This window comes from Canis lupus, chromosome 3, assembly GCF_048164855.1.
Source record: "Canis lupus baileyi chromosome 3, mCanLup2.hap1, whole genome shotgun sequence".
Taxonomy (NCBI): Eukaryota; Metazoa; Chordata; class Mammalia; order Carnivora; family Canidae; genus Canis; species Canis lupus.
The window spans coordinates 21,630,411-21,650,501 of NC_132840.1; the positions used below are offsets into that span (position 1 = coordinate 21,630,411).

The 20,091-nt window shown below is 58.5% G+C and overlaps 1 protein-coding gene and 1 long non-coding RNA gene across 6 annotated transcripts in view; one reads left to right on the top strand and one right to left on the bottom strand.

Moving 5' to 3' along the window:
* The window catches only part of GSE1 (Gse1 coiled-coil protein), a 413,371-nt gene that overhangs the window by 79,882 nt on the left and 313,398 nt on the right, over window positions 1-20,091 (top strand). The window lies entirely within an intron of this gene.
* Window positions 4,166-4,800, bottom strand: LOC140624566 (uncharacterized). The gene is made up of 2 exons (XR_012024033.1): window positions 4,587-4,800; window positions 4,166-4,320 (listed from the first exon to the last, which is right to left on the bottom strand). It is a non-coding gene; the product is annotated as an uncharacterized lncRNA (long non-coding RNA).

The window sequence follows — 20,091 nt, forward strand, 5'->3', positions numbered from 1 at the left end:
CCTCCGGGGTCCTCCTGATTGAGAGGCGGTGGCCTCCCGAGGGCCGGCGGTCGCCCTCCCCCGTCCTCCCCGGGGGAGCATCCCACGTCCTTCCTCGGTGTCCCGACATGGAGCGACGCCTGCCCCCGGCGGCATCAGAGGCTGGCTGGGAGGTGGGCGTAATTGACTTGTAACATGCAGACCGTGACAGGCTGTCATCTGTGTCGGGCTCGGGGTGGGAGAGCACCTGTGTGTGTGTGTGTGTGTGTGTGTGTGTGCGCGCGCGCGCTCTGCCTCATGTTTTATGGAGATGACAAACAATCTTCCTGATGAGGGAGATCCTTACAGATGCAGGGCTGGGGAAGCCGGATGGAATCGGGATTCCTGACTCCCTGGAGCTTCCTCCAAGCTCTGCCTGCCAGGCCCTGCCCCTGCCCACCTTCAGACCCGAGCCACGGCAGGGCGCTCCCGGTGCCCCCCCTAAAAAGCAGCCAGAGTGCTCTGCGCACTCCTCGGCAGCACGTTTCCCTGGGGTCTCGGGGCGGGAAGTGGCACTGTGGGCAGGGGCTCCGCGCTTCACACGGACACACTGTGCCCCTGACCGAGCAGCATCTGGGGCGACGCTGTCCATTCCATGGACACCGCTGGGGGCTTTCGGAGTTGCCAGCCCCTTTTGCAGGTGTGACAACTGAGGCCCAGGGCAGGCAAGGGACATGCCCAAGGTTGCACAGCTGGTAGCGCCAACACCCAACCCCAAGTCCACTGGACTCCAGCCCCAGCCTCTGCCTGTGATGCTGCCACGTGGCCTTCTACTCAGGGTGGGGCTCCCTCCTCTAGAGTCACGATGGCCACAGGGGACCGGACAGGTGCTCAGGAGTGACCTTCCTGGGGCCGCAGCTCCGTGAGCAGAATCCTAGGACTGCAGCCTCGTGTCCTGCCTGCCGCCACACAGTATCACGGTGTCTGCGGGTGACAGAGACTACCCTGCAGATACCCCGGGGCCACCTCGGCCAGGGCAGTGACCAGCTGCTCTCCCGCTGGCGGCAGTCAGAAGGCCGAGCTGATGGATTCTCTCCTCCTGGTGTCCCTTCCCTCCCGGGCGGTTTGTCCTGGTGACATCAGGGTTTGGCCCCCTCTGCCCAGGTGACTCCTTGAGGACGCAGCTCACGTGGACATTCGGCTCAGCAAGCTCCAGATGCTGCAGTAGCCAGAGGTGGATTTTTCCATTTGCATCTTCTTTTCAGATATTTTCAGAATCTGGAAACAATTAAAGCAGCCCAGTGGGGGCCGATTTTATTAAATCAAAGCTTGCAGGCTGTTGTGTTTGTTGGATTGATGCTGCCCTGGGCCGGCTGCTTTGTTAATGCTCCGTCCTGCGTGCGGCCTTGAAGGGAACTCCAACCAGAGAGAGGAAAAATCCATTTAATAATCCTTGGAAGCCCGGCTCCCGCAAGCTGCGGAGAATGTCGCCCTGGGTGTTTCTGGGGTGGGCGAGGTTCTGCATGAGGTCTTGCCATCCTCTCCAGAAAGAGCAGTTTCTAAATGTGCCTGTCTACAGCCCGCGACAGCCCATCCATCCGGGCCAGACAGGCAGGGAGGGACGAAGTCAGGCACCCAGTGCAGGCAGACAGACACGCTGGGCCTCGGGTCCCCACCTCGCCTTGGAGCAGCTCAGCCAGCTTCGGATTATTTATTAACCGGAGCCCGTCCCCCACCCCACCCTGGTGTCAGTGTCGTGGCTTGTTTGGAGTCACAGCAAATGTGGTTAGGCCCCACCTGTGCCCTGTCCCCCTGACCACTTCATCCCAACGGCCACCTTCCAAAGGTCCCCGAATGGATCTCCTTTCTTGCTGCTTCTGGGGCCCCAGGAGCATACCGGCCCTGCCACAGGGTTGGGGCAGGAGTGCTGGAAGCCAGCGCCCTTTCCCATGACTGCCTGGAATTGGGGAAGTGGGGTACAAATACCCCAGCTCCCTCCCGTCATGGAGGACCCCTGAGCCAGCCTTCACACTGGTTGCCAGAGCTCCCTGCAGGGTGAGCAGAGCTGAGGAGGGGTGCCCTTCTCATCATGGCTCTCTCTACTGGTGTCCCCACCACCCCCCTTCTCCTGACGTCTCTGTCATGCAAAGACTGTGCTGGGGTCTTTGTTTCTCTGTGCTCCTAGGGTCCAGGGGGATGCAGAGTCTGGCCTGGGGAACACAAGGTCCTGGGAGCTGGTGGTGGAGTGTCATTGTAGTTATTGGCGTGACATGTAGTTATTAGGGGGTGAAAGGAGAGGCCTGGGAAGCCTCCCCAGGCAAGGGAGTAACTGTCATGACCAGCCCTTTGTAGTTTACAAGTGGCTTACCTGTCCCTAAGCGTCTCAGGACTCCACTTTTGCTCCTGTCCTGAGAGGCAGGTGGAGCTGTGAGCACCAGGCCCATCTTACCGCTGGAAATAGGAGCTCAGAGGCCGAGGGGCCTGCAGGGTCATAGGCCAACAAGGGGTCCTCTAGCCCCGTGTCCCCTTCCCACTGTCTTGGGTGCCTGGGACAGAGACCAAGTGGGGAGGTCAGCATTGCCTGGAGGGAGGGGGAAAGGGCCTGGGGGGTCGGGGAGCAGTTTCTGGGTCACATTGTGGTTAAGATTTGCCTCAGTCTAGGGAAGCAGGCAGAGGTCCCCAGGGCTGGGGTGGGGGGACCTCGGGAGTACCTGTGGGGCCTTGTGGCCAGGCCAGCGTCTGCAGGATGCCTTCTTGTAAGGACTCTTTTCTTCTGAACTCCCACCCGCGCACCCCTTCCCTTTGATGGTGGTCGCTTGAGGAGGTCTGTAGGCGGCTGGCTGTTCCTGAGGGACAGATGAGCCCCGGGCTCCCCTCTCCTACAGGGCTGGGCACTGGGTGTGGAGGGCTCGCTCTGCCCACTTTGCAGCTCCTCCAGGGCATGCCGGCCCCCACCTGCCATGCCTTAGAGCGGCTTCCAGCAGGGATGGGGGCCATCCCTTCCTCCAAGGGGAAGGAGCCACATCTGGCCTTCACCATCCTTGGAGTTAATCCTTTGACAACTTTTTCTGTTTCTTCCCGGGTTTGAGGTCTGTTCGTGTCTCTGCTTCTTCTCGGATGAATGTTGGCAGTTTTTACTTTCCTAGAAAATTGTCCATTTTTGGTGAGATCTTTCTCCGTGCCGCCGCTGGCTGCACATGGTATTCAGTACACCCTCTAGGCACCTGCCAGGTCGGTGCCCGCCACCACCTCCCTGCCCCGACCCCGTGACCCCCTGGGCACCTGGCACCTTCCTTGAGAAGCTGAGCGTGGCTTCTGAGCGCGGCTGGGGCTCCTGGGAGCCCTCGGGCGCTGGGTCTCAGGGCCTCGAGGAAAAGCAGAGAGAACCTCACGGCACCGTCTGTGCTCAGGCGACCCGGCTCCTGCTCAGGCCAGGAGGGAAGCCAGGCCTGGCTGGGGGGGTTGGCACATGACAGCCTGGAGGCGAGCAGTGCCAGCTTCAGAGCCACACAGGCCTCAGAGCCGGGGGAGCACGGGCAACCACTCAGCCTCTCTGGGCCCCAGTGTCCTCACTTCCAGCCTGGGGTGACCACCCCCCTGTGCCCTCATCTCTCACCTAGGGTGATTGTCACCAGCTGTACAGAGGGGGTGAGAGGGAAGGGGACATCACAGCTAAGTGAGGTGAGAAAGGTGACTATTTCTGTATGTAACTAACCTCAACAAGCCTGACTTTGAAGCTTTTTCAAGGAACCGGTGCACACATGTTCACAGCAGCATGAATCACAATAGCCAAGAGGTAGAGTCAGCCCACATGTCCTTCAACAAATGTCAGACAAAATGCAGTCCTGCCATACTGTGGATTATTACTTAGCCATTAAAAAAGAAAAGTACCCTCTTCCTAGGTCCCTCTCTCTCTTGGTGTGTCTCTCATGAATAAATAAATAAAATCTTTTTTTTTTAAGTAGAACACTGACACAGGCTACAGTGTGGGTGGACCCCAAAAACATCACGCTGAGTGATGGAAGCCAGTCCCAAAAGGCCACATGTGTGTGAGCCCATGTATAGAAATATCCAGAATAGGCAAATCCCTGGAAATGGAAGGCAGGTTAGTGGTTGCTGGCTGGGGGCGAGGGGAAAGGGAGTGAGTGCTGGTGGGGACGGGGTTTCTGTTTGGAGTGACAAATCACAACCCAGTGGATGGAATAAATGCTCCTGAGTTGTTTAATCCACTTTTAAGATGTTCAAATTTATCTTGCATGTAGGTACAGTGGGGTGTTCAGCGACGCCTGGCAGTGCTGGCCGTGGTGGCACTCGGGAGGCTTGGCTCCGTAGGTTTGGGCTTGGTGCCGTGCACTTTGCTTCCTACAGGGTTTCAGAAGTACACCGGGGTCATTGACCACGTCCCCGTCCTCTGCTCACGGGGTCAGTAGGTGGCTGGGTCTCAGCCGCACTGACAGGTCCCAGGTGCCCATGCCCCCTCTTGCCAGTGGAAGAAACTAAACCCAGAGCGCTGGTCTGGGCTTGTTTGGTGACTGGCACCTGCCCCCAGGAGCACGTCACCTGCCACCTGCTCGGTACAGCAGCTAAGCCCTTGACCCTGAAGGTCTCCCAGGCCCCTGGCCCTGTACCTTCTGTTGTTGGTGGGAGCGATGAGGCATTTCCCACAGTTTCTCCATCAGCAGCTCTGAGGATCAAAGTGTCCCTAATTATAGCTTGTTGGCAGCCCATGTCTCGCGTTGGGAGGCTGTCAGGAACGAGAGGCCACACATGGTTCTGCCCGGCCTGGCCACAGAGCGTGGCATGGAAATGTCAGCCAGCCGCAGACGCTGACCTGGGCCTGCTCTGGCTCCGCCTGCAGGCAGAGGAAGATTCCAGAGTGCACAGCCTCAGGAATGGGGAGGAGGAGGGACAGTTCTGTGCCAGGACAACCAGCCGGAGCCCCGACAGCCTGGCTCCTCAGCACCGAACGAGGGCCAGACATGAGGAGGCTTGTGGAAGGCAGGCCCGCAAAAGGGCGGGAGAAGGAAACCCAGGGCCTTGAGAGGGCGAAGGCCTGGAGGCAGGGGGGAGCGTGACCTTGGGGTGCTGAGGGGCACATGCCCCCCAGCACTGGCAAGGAGCATCTTAGAGAAGGGCCTTGGTGAGTCTGGGGCTGCCTCAGCAGCTCATAGTAAGCATCCACTGAGCTTGAACCACCCCAGTGAAAGGAGAGAAGATTCTCGATCCAGCACCTGGCATTCCACCCCCGGAGCCTGGGGGCCAAGGATGAATCCTGGGGGCTGTCCTGGGGTGCCGAGCCACTCAGGGCACGGGGGCCCCAGAGGCCCAGTGTGGGTACATTAAGGGCACGCCCCCGCCCAGGCCCCACACCCCAGGCCCCAGCCCCCAGCCCCAGGTGGCAGCTGAGCAAAGGTCACACTGGGGTGCCGAGCCCTGTGTCCCCAGCAGATGGCGTCCTTGGCCTGGGCAGGGAAGGGGCGTCCTGGGACCTAGGCAGATGGCTGAGTAACCCAGCCTGCATGCTGCCCCCGGTCCCCGTTTATTTCTGCACTTACGGGTGCAAGGCCTCAGGCTGGCTGTCCCTCGGCTCCTGCATGGCTGTGGGCAAAGCCAGAGAGGGCACTTCCTAAGTCCCTGATCCTCAGGGTCCCCCTCCCCATAATGGGCATATTTTCCTGCCTCAGAGGGTGGGAGCTGGTAGTTAATTGAGCCATCTGCTAGCACAGCACCCAGTAGGCAACCAGGGCCCGAGAGAAAGTAGTCCTGACTATTAGACTGCATTGGCAGGGTTCCAATCCCCACTTTTCAGATGAGGAAACAGAAGCCCAGAGAGGTTGAGCAACTTGCCCAAGGTCACACAGCACGAAGGACTAAACCAAGCCAGTTGTCTCACCTTGTAAGGCAGCTGGAAGACCCTTCTGATGGCTGCTGACCTTTGCTGCGCACTTGCTGTCTGCACTGTTTGAACGCCCAACACACATCTCACTTAGTCTTCAGTAGAAGAAACTGAGGCAGGAGGACATAAAGGAAGGTGGCTCTGGAGATTCAGAGCTATCCTGTGGTGGGCGGAAATCTGATTTGGAGCGAGGCTGGGGTGGAGTCATTCATTCAGCTGACAGTTTTCTGAGCGTCTGCTATGACCCAGCCTGCCTGACACCCCTGCACCATGCCCCACACCCCTGCATGCTGCTGAGGGCAGAGGTACTAGTGAAGTCAGCCTGTAGGCCACTAAGCACTTGTGGGGCAGGCCATGCAGGGGACCTCTGGAGGCTGGCAGTGAGGACTCTTCAGAGGCAGCTGGCCAGGAAGGAGGTGGAGGATGCAGGGCAGGGGTGGCGTGTGCACCTGAGGGAGACCCCAGGGGACCCCAGGACCTCTGACTGCTGGGCCATGGGTTGGGGGTGGCCAGTGGCTTTCTCTGGGCCTCCACCTCTGGGCTTCTTCCTGCCTCGGGGCCAGCAGGTCCCCTGGTGCCAGGCTCAGTATGGAGAGGGGCCACTGGGTCCCGGGTGCCATCCCTGCATGCAGAGGGGATGCGGGCAGTCAAACAGGTAGCTTCGGAGGCTTTCCTAGCTCAGTTCAGTGGAGGCATGATATTGGCCGCGCTCTTTCTAATATCATCCTGTTTAAGCCTCACAACTGGCCCGTAAGAAAGGTCTTTCTCATAAGCCCCATCTTACAGATGGCAAAACTGAGGAGAGAGATGTCCAGGTCTCTGGGCCAAACGTGCAGGATTGGGTTCCAAGCAGGTGAGGGCCCCTCCTGAGCTTACCCTCCATGGGCAGTGGGGGAGCCCCCACCACCCCGGGCTCTGCAGGTCTTGGTCTGAGACCCAGTCTCCTTGCCGGAGAGCCAAGAAGGACCCAAGAAGCCAGGAGCAACGGTGGTCTTCATCTGCGTCTTGAGGCAGGATGCCCCGCAACCTCCTACTGAACAGTGCTTTTGGTTTTTCTTTCTGTGTTCTCCGTTCACTTATTTATTTAAAGATTTTATTTATTTGTTAATGACAGACACAGAGAGAGAGGCAGAGACACAGGCAGAGGGAGAAGCAGGCCCCGTGCAAGGAGTCCGATGTGGGACTCGATCCCAGGACCCCGGGATCACACCCTGAGCTGAAGGCAGACGCTCAACTGCTGAGCCACCCAGGCGTCTGTCTATTCACCTTTTTAGAGAAAAGTGACATTGCACTTAAAAATGCAGATTTTTAAAAATTAATTAATCTTGGACTGATTTATGCTTCTCTTATCAGAATGAATTTATGAAGATTTTTGTTATGATATTTTTACTTCAAATGTCTTGGGGATGTTTTTACCTTACCTTAAGTGGCAGATGATGCATTATATGTTGTCACACGAGAGGTTTTCAAGGCCTGGCTCATTCCTCCGGCTTCCATGTCAAGCACTGTGAAGAAAAGGGTGAGAAAATCATGGGGAAGGAAGGAGGAGGTTTGGAGTCTGCGCCCCTGCGGAGGGGACCCATGCTTCCCTGTTCTCAGGAACGAATTCCTTCTGCCAGACCCCTGCACGCAACCGCACAGCCCAGAGCCTCACCCGCTCATCTGTAACGAGTGGCACTGTCCCTGCCACTTCTGGGCTTGTTGGGGAGCAAACAAGCCCCATACGTAACCGCCGGTGAGGCTGCCAAAAGCTGTGCTGAGATTGGAGGAGGCTGTTTTCTGAGCCCCAACTTCTGTTCTGTTCATTCACATCCATGAGACTCTGTTCTCTGCCCCTGCCCACATTAGGATCGAAATTTCCAGAAAAGCCCCTTTCCTGAACACCACGTCAGAGCGAACTGGGCTTTCATCGGGCGGATTCGTTAGCCAGGGGGATGGCATGTGTTAAGTTCAGGTGTGTGACTCTGAGAGTCATTGGATTTTTGCACCTGCAGAGCTGGGGCGGGGGGGGGGGGGGGGGCGGTGGGGCGGTGCGTGGAGCCTGCCTGGGCCCCGGAAGGCACGCTTCCCTCCAAGGTTTGCCGAAGTCAGCACATCCGTTGGCAGTTTCCCCAGAGTTAGGTCTGCGGCACTTGTCCTGAAGCCCCTGTTATTTCAGAGCCAATGGAACCAGCCCTCGAAGGCTGGGCTTCCCTGCAGGTGGAGCGCGAGGTCTGGGGCTTTGGGGTGCATGCACCCAGCTCCAGCCTGCCCCGTGACCTTGAGCAAGTCACTCACTTGGGCCGGAATGAGACCTCTCTGCCCAAGACCCCTGCCTACCAAAGCTCTCCGACTCCACCCATGAGGAGTCACACCTTCCAGGCCAAGGTCATGGAGTGGCAATTTTCCCCACATTGTTCCAGCAAACTGTTATCTTTAATTTAGAAGGCATTACCATCGGTTCCTCATTCCCTTTTCAGAGCCCTCCAAGGACCTTGTCCTGTGTGACTCTTTTTAGCTTCTCAGAAAACCAGTGCAGGAGAAATAGAGGGAGCCGGGGACAAGGAGGTCTCGTGGGCCACGCTGGTGCGGCCAAGGTCAACTCCCCAGGGCCAGGGCCAGCTCATGCAGTCCTGGGGTTGCCTGTCCAGCTCATCCCACCTGAGCCTGCTGCAACAGCAGGGCCAGGTGAGGGCTCACCTGAGAAGGTCCTGAAGCAGGTGGAAGAGCTGGGCCAGGTGCCTTTGCTGTGCCCTTCCACTGGTGGGAAGAATGGCTCTCTCTGCTCTGAAGTTATTTCAGTAAAGACGCAGAAAGGTGAAGAAGCAAATAAACGCACGGTGCCACCAGCCTCTCCTTCAGCACCATTAAGCTTTAGAGCTGCAAGGTATCTTAACAGGCCAGCAGTTCCGAACCTCATGGGGCGGACGGGGGGACGTCCGAGGCCGAGAGAAGCCAGGTGACATATCCGAGGTCGTGAATTCTTGACAGCAGGCATGCGGTGGCTTCTTCCCGGAGCAGCCCGGTGGTGATGTTCACGCCCCCCAAGCTGGGCCGCAGAGCAACTCAAAGCAGTTCAGTTAATTAACCCTCCCAGCACCTCTCCAGAGGAGATAATTATTACTCATATCCCCTCCGTAGGTGGTTAAACCGAGGCCTACAGGGTTGAGCGAGTGGATTAAATGCCCAATGGAGAAGTTACTCTGCGTCGGGGCTTCATCTAACCTGCCTCTTAATTAGTCTGAGCTGCGAGCCTCCACCCAGTTTCAAAGAGTCCATTTTTGTTGTCTTGTTTTAAAAACCACACTCTCAAAAAAAGAAAATCACAGAAGAGAGTTGAAGCTCAAACCCTGTCCGACCTATGGTGGGGTTTCTGTGGGCATGGCTGTCGGGAGGCAGCTTACTTCCCGGGGGCTCAACTGCCTTTCTAGTGAATTGTACGCGCCCCGCTCTGGGACAGGAGGATGGAGAACGGGGTGCATGACACCGGCATGCCCAGCCTCTTCGCCTCTTTTGCTTCTGAGAGGTCTAGGGGCAGCCCTGGATGGACTCACCTTGCCTGAGTGGGACACAACTAGGATGACATCTGGGGGATTATTTAGCCAGGCATCACGGGGTCCTTGGGGGCAGCCACCCCACCTGCAGAGCGCTCGCTGCCTTCGGAGCCTCTGGGGCGACACAAACATCGGGGCTCTTGGCCATGTTGGTTTTCACTGTTGCTTTACGTGGACTGGGTAACCTACCTGCCTTCTGCTTTCTCGCTCTGGGTTTGCGGAAGTTGCTTTTGCCAAAAGCCTGCTCCAGAGTCCTCATGTCTTTTGGGGGTCTACAGAACTGGGTTAGGGCTGCAAATCCAAGGCTATTGAGTGTCTGAGTCAGAAAGGACCATCGAAGCATCTGGGTAGCCGGTTGATTTGATGATGAGGACACTGAGCCCCCAGAGGAGCAGGGCTTTGCACAGTGCACACTGCTGGCAGTGGGCAGAGGCGGGACCCCAAGGCTCTTGTTTCTGTAGGAGAATTTTTATCTCGAATTGTTTCCTCTCTTTTTCTGATCCTGTACCAGAGTCTTGTAAGCCCACATTCACCTTAATCACTTACTGTAGAGGGTCTAGTTTGCTGATTAATTATAACTCAAGGCTGTATTAATACGTAATGCCACACAACTCACCACCATCCCCATACCCCCGCCACCCCAAGCTTAGTGGCTTAAAACCACATTGACTATCTCATGGTTTCCATGGGCCAGGACTTTGAAAGTGGCTCTGCAGGGTTCTGACTCAGGGTTCTCAGGAAGTTGGCTGGGCCTGGCATCGTCTACAGGCTGGCCCAGGAAGGATTAGCTCCTGAAGTGGTGCCCTCACATGGTGGGCAGGTGGGGTCCTGTCTACATGGTGGGTCCCTCCATGGAGCTGTGGGGGTGATCTTGCAACACGGCCAGCAGCTCAGGAGAGCACGTGGAAAGGTAACACCTCCGGTGACCTAGTCTTAGGTGCCATGAGCTATCACTTTGTCACTGGCTGTGCAGGCCCGCGCCCTTGTCTCACTAGGCCTCCAGCGCCCCCTCAAGTACTGAGTTGATAGAAGCTGGAAACCCTGCTGGGGGGGCCCTGAGAGGCCAGAGATAAGTGGGTGCCAGCCCCTTATGCACAGGTTCTCTATGAACCCAGCCGGGTCTCTCCCTTTGACTTCTGGGGCTGCTGCTGAAGATGAGCGCACTCTCGTCCTGGGGCCCGGCGGCCCCAACACATGCTCTCACTGGGGCAGAGGGGCTGCCGAGGGCCCCAGTGAGCGGGCTGGTGCTGAGTCCTGGGGTGCCCTCCCAAGGGCCAAGCTGCAGATCCCCAGCCGGCAGACTTGCCTTGCAGGTGCAGCCTCATCAGGCCTGTGGACCAAAGCCAGAGCAGCCCCACAGGGGTGGAAAGGACATTTGCAGCTGGGTCCTGGGTCCGGAATCTCCTCAGCGGACTAGCTGAATTACACTTCGACAGCCCCTAGGGAGTGAATGGGAAATGGATGACCAGAGAGGTTGTCACCTGCCTGAAGCCACACAGCTAGGAAAAGGAGCTGGGATTCAAACGCAGGCCCTGTGGCTCCAGAGTCTGTGGTCTGTGCCCCTCCTGCATGCCCTGGGGCCCATCTCTGCCCCTCTGGGCTCTGTTTCCTGCATGAGTAAGATGGGTGGGGGGCGGGGGCAGGATGCAGTCTCCACACCCCTCCCGGCAGTTCGGTGGCCGCCCTCGGCCGCGGCCTTCCTCCGCAGACAGCTGCCTGCCGCCCTCAGAGGCACGCTGCTCTGCTTCAGAGATGCTCCGGGGCAGAAGGCCCTGCGGGTCAGGACGCTGGGAGCCCGGAGAGCCTGGCCGGCGGGCAGCGCTTTAGCTGTAGCTGCAGGCGGACTCCGGGCATGTAATCACAGCGTGCGGCGCAGGGACAAAGAACATGACAGCAGAGGCCCATCACACAGAGAGGAGGCGGGAGAGGGCAGAGTGGGCGGGAGCCGGGCCAGCGCTGTGGGTCACATCCACTCTGCGAGAGCCGGCAAGGTGACGGGGAGGCCTGCCCGGTGCCCTCCCCCCTGCTCCTGCCCGGCCGCCCGAGCCCCGGGCAGCACCACCTTCCTCGACCTGGGGGCACAGTCCTTGCAGTGCACAGCCCTGGTTTTTCATGTCCACCAATTAAGGGATTTGCTGGGTTGACGATTCTCGGGAAGTAGGTGCAGATGTCGTGTTCCGCGCCAGCGAAGGGGAGGCGAGGGTCCCTGACCGGGTATTAACTGCCGCTGGGAGCATCGCGGTCGGCAGCCTGCTGGGGTCCTTCGGGCGGGGGGGTGGTTGGGGAAATGGGGGCCCACGGGATCCAGCAGGGAAGGCTGGTCGATGCCGGCTGAGGGCTGCCGCACGCAGTCACCGCCACAGAGGCTGCCCTCCCCGCTGCTGTGCTCTGACCTCGGCCAGCAGGTGTGACGGGCACGGCTGGGGGCTCCGCTCCATGGGACCCGGGCTCTCCTTTCACATCAGATCTATAGGAACAGACCAGAACCTGAATGAAAACATCAGTAAGGGGCACCTGGGTCACTCAGTGGTTGACCGTCTGCCTTTGGCTCAGGTTGTGATCCCAGGGTCCTGGGATTGAGTCTCGCATTGGGGTCCCCTCAGGGAGCCTGCTTCTCCCTCTGCCTGTGTCTCTGCCTCTCTTTCTCTGTGTCTCTCATGAATAAATAAATAAAATCTTAAAAAAAAAAAAGAGTGAACACAGAACATTAGAAACAGAATTCTCATGCGCAACCAGTGTGGTCACCCCGTTTCAGACAGGAATCTTCAGTGATGCCAAAATCATGGGGTGGGGGCAGGATGATGGAAACAGGGTATTCGCATCATCGCAGTGTGTCTCTCCACAAGACCCTCCCTGATTTAGGGGACAAAGTGGTCACTTTAGACCGGGTGGATGTCACCTACACCAAGTGATCAGTGTCACCATCAGGAAGGTATGACAAATGACATGGTGGGCCTCCTGGTATCCCACACCGAAGGGCACAGTGGCCCCACATGGCTGTTTGGTTAAACTAAGGAAAGTAGGTGCTTCTGGAAGTCACAGAGCTGCACTGGGAGGGGGTTTTTAGGGGGCCCCCCTTTCACTTCCGGCAGCACCCGGCCTCCCCAGAGCTTGTGAGAAATGCAGAGTCTCAGGCGTGGCCCCCACCCTGGAACAGAACCTGCACCCTCATAAGACCCGTTGGTGCCTCCACCTCTAGAGGCCTCTAACGCTTCTTCCCACCTCGGGGAGCGTGTGGTTTTGATCCAGTTCCAACATCACGAGGAAGCACGCAGGACAGCAGCACGGCCGGGCATGACCCCAGGCAGACTGGAGGAAGCCAACCGGGAAGCCCAGGGCTGTTGGGGTGAGGAGGCTTATCTGGGAGACTGGGTGGCTCTCTGGACAGCTGGTGCAGAAAAGCTGAGTGTCCTGACCAAGCCCACGACGCCGCCTTGTCCCGAGCTGCTGAGTCCACAGCCCTGGGCGCACGTGTGCACCTCACTCGGCCAAGAGGAGCTGAGCAGACCCTGCCCTGAGAAACCGGCCAGGCCGAGGGCTCCCCGCAAACCCCCACCCCGAGCTCGTTAGCGGGGGAGCACAATAGCCACTTGATATTTTCCAAGGAAGGGTTCGGGAGGGTCAGCCTGCGTGTTGGCATGAGCTCCTGGCCTTCTTGCCAAGTGACTCATTCGAAATGGGAACATTTATTTGAGGGAAGAGTGTGACAACACAGCTCTGGAAAGTAAAACGGGGGCGTCTGCGTCCACATTACCGGCCGGTATGTCGTCTCCCCCAAAATTGCTGCTGTTGTCCCACCCCGCTGGGCCGGGGCCATGGGGTGCTGGGGCGCCCGTGCACAAGGTGGGCTTCCCGTTGGCAGTCTCAGCCGTGGGAGCCTCCTGTCTGGACAATAGATCATTGTGGAGCGCCTGGCCCAGAAGCCTGGGTCCTGTTATCATAAATTAAGAGCAGGCACGTCTGAGCTATAATAATCATCATGAGGACTTCTCGGGCTTGCCAAAAATTATTTGGCGTTGTGGTTTACACATCTATTAATCCAAGTGCCCTACAGCTTCAGATCAGAGTGTGTGTGTGTGTGTGTGTGTGTGTGTGTTTGGAGAGATGAAAGATTGAGGGGCTATTTGAACATCTGTTCTGGTATCACTTGGGAAGTTTCGAGTCAGGCGAGTTTGTATGATCAGCCAAAGTGGGATGTTCTATTCCCTGTGTTGGGAGTTTAAAAAAGAAAAAAAAAAAGAACCACACGTGTGTATCTTCCCTGTCCCGTGGTCTGGGACTTGGGGGTCTCGCAGGGTCTGGGGCGCTGCAGGAAGCAGAGCCCCTTGAAGAGAAGCTGTTGCAAAATGTGCTTCCACCTGGGACGGCCAGGGGCTGCGGGCTTGCGGGGTGGGGGTCACTCCACTGCAGAGGGATGCGGTGCCCTCGGCTCTCAGTGCCCCTGGTCTCCCCTTGCGTCTCGGGGGACGGGGACAGCAGATGAGTGTTCTGCGGTGTCACTGAGAACTCTGGCTTGTGCGAGGGACCAGCTGGAGGCAAGCACTGGGGTCTGTTCGAGACAGATGGCTCTGTCAGATTTGGCTCCCGGAAATTGTGCAAGACAGGTGACACTTGGCGGGGCTGCAGAGGCCTGGGCTCCCAGGGTGGCCTTGGGGGCCGACTCTGTGGGGCCCTGAGCAAACAACAGAGTGGGGGGACCTACTGCTGGTCTGCACTCCAGGATTTTGTGAGAGGACTTTGAAGCTTCAGGACCACTCATGACCTCACAGTGCCCCGGGAGGCCTTTAGTGACCAGCCCACACCTTCAGCCCAACCTCCTCCCCTTACTCACTTCATTGTAGTTCAGCTGGTCGTCTTGCTGTTCCTCCAACACACCAGCCACGTTGCTACCCCAGGGCCTTTGCACTTATGGTTCCCTCTGCCTGGAATGCTCTTCCTCCTAATACCTTCATGGCTCACTCCCTCACTTCCTCTGGGTCTTTCCTGCTGTTACCTTCTTTATAGGGCCTTCCTTAACCACCCTATGTAAAGTTCTAGCCCCCTGCCCCAAGCATTATTTTTCTCTTTCACATGTGTTGCTGACGTGCAGATTTATTTGTTCGGTGTTTGTCTCCCTAACTCCATGGAGACCTAAGTCAGCTCTGTAAGCCCTGGGTTGGCCCATTCTCTTTGTGCATACTGCCTAGAACAGTGCCTGGCACACAGTAGGCCCTCATTAAATATTTGTGGAAGGAAGAAATGCAGATCAGTGAGAAGCAAGTGCTACCACTCCCCCCTTTTGGCATTTAAAAAAATGCCGACACCTGGGTGGCTCAGTTGTTGAGCGTCTGCCTTCGGCTCAGGTCATGATCCAGGGGTCCTGGGATCGAGTCCCACGTCGGGCTCCCTGCATGGAGCCTGCTTCTCCCTCTGCCTGTGTCTCTGCCTCTCTCTCTATGTCTCTCATGAGTAAATAATAAATAAAATCATTTAAAAAATAAAATTAAAAAATGATGAAAGAGGCACTGACCCTGCGTTCATTCCAGAATGTTGAGCCGGGGCAGGGACACAGGGGGTGACCACAGACACCAGGCAAATGGGCAGAGAGTTGGACCCTGGAAGCGACCCACCTCGTGGCCTGTCGGGTCTGTGACGAGGACATTGGGCAGCCCCAGAACCTGCAGCATGTCACACGGGGGACCCTAGAAAGTTCAGAGAGGTCTCTGATCTTGATCCTAATAACCTTGTCTGGGAGGGAGACACCCCAGCGCTGCTTGGAACGGCAGAGGTAGGAACGCAGTGTGCTCCTTAGAGGAGGGATTCCAGCTGGCTTCCTGGGGAGGTGGCATTTGTGCTTGGGTCACTGGAGTCTGGGCAGAGGCATTTCGGTCCCAACGCAGCCTGGAAGCTGGGAGGCCAGGCATTCAGCGTCCACTCGGGAGGCGGTGAGTGGGAGCTGCGGTCCTGCTCCCCTCTGCCAGTGAGTGTGACCCCTGACGTGGCCAGACCAGCTGTGATCAAGGTGGGGAGGCCTGAGCCCCTGCTCTCCCAGCCTGCCCCAGGGAAGGCCGGTGAGGACCACCAAGCTGGACCGCGTGCACCCCTGGCTGCCCCTCGAAACAGCCTCAGAAAAACTGATGCCACTTCTGGGGGTGCCGGTGTTCATTGTGCATATCCCCTGTTTTTAAGAGGTGCAGGCGCTGGAGCTCTGTGAGCTCCACCACTGTTTCCTACCTACAGAGCACACCTGGTAAATGCCAGCATTTACCTGGCACGTCATGCCCTGAGCCGGGCAGACGGCAGTGAACTTGAGGGTCGTGAAGAGAGGAGCCGCGTATCGGGGCAGTAGAGGCAGGACGGTGGGAGCTGGTGACGGGACCCCGCTGGGCTCAGGTGGGGAACCCCTCAGCCGGTGGAGGCCGTGGCAAGGTCCTGGGGAGGAGGATCACTTGAGGCCGATAGCCCCTTAGAGGCACTATTCCAAGATCCCGTTTTAATCCCCATCTTAATCCCCAGGTGGTGTTTGGGAAACAGGATTGTACGTGGGTGGCTGGGAGCAGCACGCTGCTGATTTGACTCAAGCTGTCAGACTCCAGAGTCAGGGAGGGAAAGGCTGGGATGCATCCCACCCTGGGAACCCAGGGCCCTGCCCAGAGGCGGACCTGAGACCCCAGACCCCAGACGCCAGGCCCGAGACGGCCAACCCAGGACAGCTTCCCTGAGGATGTGGCGTTGGAAGGGAGCCCTGACATGCTGTCTGATGGACCAGGCTAGGGCCCCCCAGGAAGAAAGGAAACAAAGTGGATTTTTTTTCCTACTATTTTATTCATGAGAGACACACAGACAGAGGCAGAGACATAGGGAGAGGGAGAAGCAGGCTTCCTGTGGGGAGCCTGATGCAGGACTCAATCCCAGGACCCCAGGATCACGCCCTGAGCAGAAGGCAGATGCTCAACCACTGAGCCACCCAGGCGTCCCCCCAAAACAAGGTGGATTATTCAAACAATCCCATGGCACTTACAGCACAAACACTGCTGTCCTCTCCTGAATGGGACCCTGGTCCGGTGACCCACCCGACCTCACGGGCCCCCTCTCCTTCCATGATCACGATTCCTCAGAGCCCAGAAACCTCTCCTCTTTCAGGAGGTAGGGGATTGGTTTCTAGAAACAGCCCCAGCAGGTGCCAGTGAGCTGGGGAATAAACCAGGTTTGGTGCCACGTGGAGGAAAGCCGAGAAGCAAACATCACCCCGTGAGGCTCCTTCTCTGGGGTGACCCCAAAACCAGCTCCCAAGGCAGAGCCCAAAGAGGAAATGCAGAAAGGGGTGGGAAAGACCCAGGGAGGGCAGACCGCCCACAGGCTGCAGGAGGTGGAGTTATGCCAAGGACGCCGCCGTCCAGGGCCCGGGACCAGGCTGTGCACCCCACAGATCTCCCACACCCTCCCAACACCATCTCCTGCCAAGGGATTTCCCATCCCTCTTGGCCTGATGAGGACCTAGGCCCAGAGAGGCTGAAAATTTGCCCAAGGTCACATACCAAGGAGGCTCTGCACCCCAGTCCCTGTCCTCCCCCGGAGCCACAGGTGCCCACAGGTGCCCAGACACCCACTCTGCTGCCTTTGTCCCGATGGGGCAGGAAAGGCTCTGCCTTCTTTCCGGCTCTCACGTTGGCCTTTGTCGGACAACGGCCGTGGGGGCTTTCAGGAGGCAGCCCATGATGCGTGACTGCTGAGCAGGGGCCCGGGTCAGGCAGCATGACTCCCAGTACTTCACTCCACCCTGGGCGGGGGTTGGGGACCAGGACTGCCCCAGGGTACGGACCGGCCGGGAGGTTGGAGCCCAGAGAGGTCAGGCAACTTGGCAAGGTCACACAGCTGGGAGGTAATAAAGCAAGATTTAAACCTGGGCAGCCTGACCCCCCAGGGGCGCATCTAAGCACTAGGGCCGTAAGCTCCCCACGGGGCCTCCCGGCATCTGCTTCTGCTTCTGGAACAGTGGCGGGCAGGGCGGACGGTCCACTGTTCACCCACAGAGACCTTGCCTGAAGCTTCTGTGGAGTCCGCTCCTGTCCGGCCTCTCTGACACCGTCGTGCAAAACAAACAAGAGGTGGGTGGAGAGGCCCTGGGGGGGAGCCCAGGCCCCCTCCGCTCCTTGGTCGTCGGTCTGCTGCCCAGCTGGCCCCGCAGGGCAAGCCGCACCAGCTCCCGAGGGCTCAGTGTGGGGAAGGACTGGAGAGGTTTAGTTGCCATGAGCAGGTCCCCCGGGGTCCCCATCCATCAGGGTCCCTTACCCCCCACGCACCACCCATCCGTGAAGGCTCGGAGCTGCTCACTCCCATTTCCTAAGGGGCACTTTGCAGAAGAGGCCCCGAGGCCATCCTCTGTTCATTTCTGTTCCATCTCCTCACCAGGAAATAACAGCACCTCTGAACAGTCTGAACCGAAGCCAGCCTGGGCCTCAGGGTCTCCCACCTGGTGGGCCACAGCCCCCCACCACCCTGGCCTTCCATGGGGGTGCCCAGAGGAAGGCGTAGGCCGGCTTCGCTGAGACCTGGAGGTACGGGGAGGACAGGCCCGCCCTGCAGGCAGGGGCCAGGGAGACGGCAGCGCAGGGTGGCAGTGGGCCAGCGGGCAGGTGGGAACGTGAAGAGGCCCCTTTCCTGGCCTGCCTCCCTCTGGGCGGGCCCGGGGGCCGGTGCACAGCAGCGCTGGTGCTGGCCAAACTGTGGGGCACAGCCCAGGTGCCGAGGGTCTCAAGGTGAGCTGGAGGGTGGGTGTCACCTGGTGTCCCTGCCAGGCTGGTCTGGTGGACACATGCTGCACCTGTGCCCAGGATTCAGGTCACTGAGTAACTTGGGCGAGGCCTTGAATTTTGCCAAGCCTCCGTGTTTTCATCTGTAAAATGGGCAGATTGCTTGGTACTTAGGAAGGCGCTGAGCACCTGTCTGCTGCCTTATCGAAATGCCACCGTGACGATGATGCCAGTGTGGAGGCTGATTACAGAGGCTGCACAAGGGAGTAGAATGTGTGGGCCGACGGCCAGAGAGGGCAGGGACATCATGGGGGCTTCCCGACCTGGTGGCATGGCACCATCGAGACTCCAGGCCCAGGGGACAGATGTCAGCTTCAGACTCGAAAGCTTCCCATGACAAGGGGAAACCACAGCCTCAGAGGCCTGATCCTGCAAGTCACGGTCCTTGCCTGGACCGTGCAAGTCACTGCGCCTACACCACGTCCATATTTTAGGGGCTGGAGTGAGGGGTACCCAGAGAGGGAGAGGCAGGTGGGGACCCCAGGGGCCCAGACTGGCAGGGGCCATCTGTGGGCAGAGATCCCTGGTCTCCAGGGAGGAGCTGAGGGCCAGGGGGCCAGGGGAGTACAGGAGACTTGTTGCCAAGTAGGAAGTGACCATGGACAGTGGGGTGAAGTGAGACCTCCAAGCCAGGACCTACAGAGTTTGCCCTGGGAAGTGGGCATTGGTCATTGGCAGGAGCCACCCAGATCGTTGGCATGGGGCGGGGGCCCAGGAGAGACCGAAGACTACCTCTCCCTCACCCTCGGGGTGGCTGGGGCCCCTCAGCCCCAGGATGGGGCACCCAACTTTCCCTCCAGCGAAGATGGTCACCAACCCAGCTGATGACCTGTGCTCTCCCTCGCCAGAAGGTCTTCCCCGGTAAAGCTGGAGTGGGACGTGCTTGGGGAACAGGGCCGGGGGTGGGGGTGGGGGCGGGGGTCTCAGGGTGCAGCGCCCACCCCACCCCCCGGCTCAGCCCCGTCCAGCAGGCTGGCTCTGGTTCAGGCTGGCCCTGTGGGGGGACGCGAGATGTCTCCTCACTCCTCCCACAAGCAGTGTCTGGGTTTTCTCTGATAAGAAGGGGAAGTGGTTTGGATGCCAGTTCTGGCACAAGGAAGCCCTTTCCTGGAAGAGGAGGTCATGCTCCTCGTGCCACACCGGAGGGCATCCTTCCCGCCCTCGGGCCCAGGCCCAGCCCGGTTAGCGGGCCCCAGCTCGCCCCGGCCAGCCGTCTCCTGTACTCTGCTTGCCGACCTCCGAGCACACCGCCTTGTCCGCTTTACCCCCCGACCTGACGTGCCGTTGCCTGGCTACCCACCCAGAACACACTGGCCTCGGGGATCCTTCCCCACCAAGCGTCACCTTGGTCTGTGCCTTCCTATTTGGTGCCAATCCCATCCTGCCTTACATTGTTAACATACTTGGGTCTCTAAACTGCACCTAAACACTAGGCCTCTCAAGAGCAAGAAACCTGCCTTAAGCCCTGTGTCACTCGGTAGGCACTCTACTCTGTTCATGATCTTGGGGCTCCCATGTGCAGTTGTGCAGGTTCCACACCGCACAAGGATATCATCTGAAATCTAGCCTGTATACATTACACACCAGGCCATGTGTCCTGGAGCAAGAGGGCACCTTTTCCTAACTTAGACCTCTAACCTATGCTTTGCTCCTATTTTTTGTAATAATCTGTAATATTAACCAACTGTGAACAAAAGCTTGACGGGGGCCTAGACCGATAAAGAGGTGAGGATGTGGTCCCTCACATACTGCCCTGTCGTCTCAGGTGCTCGTTGTTTTGTCACGCTGACCATATGGCCGGGAAGGACCAGGCCCTCTACTACTTTGCTGCGCCTACAGCTGCTGCCGCCCACTCACACAAGGGAGTGAGTGGGCCTGCGTAGGAGCCCCTGCCCAGCCTCCCTGCTCAGGA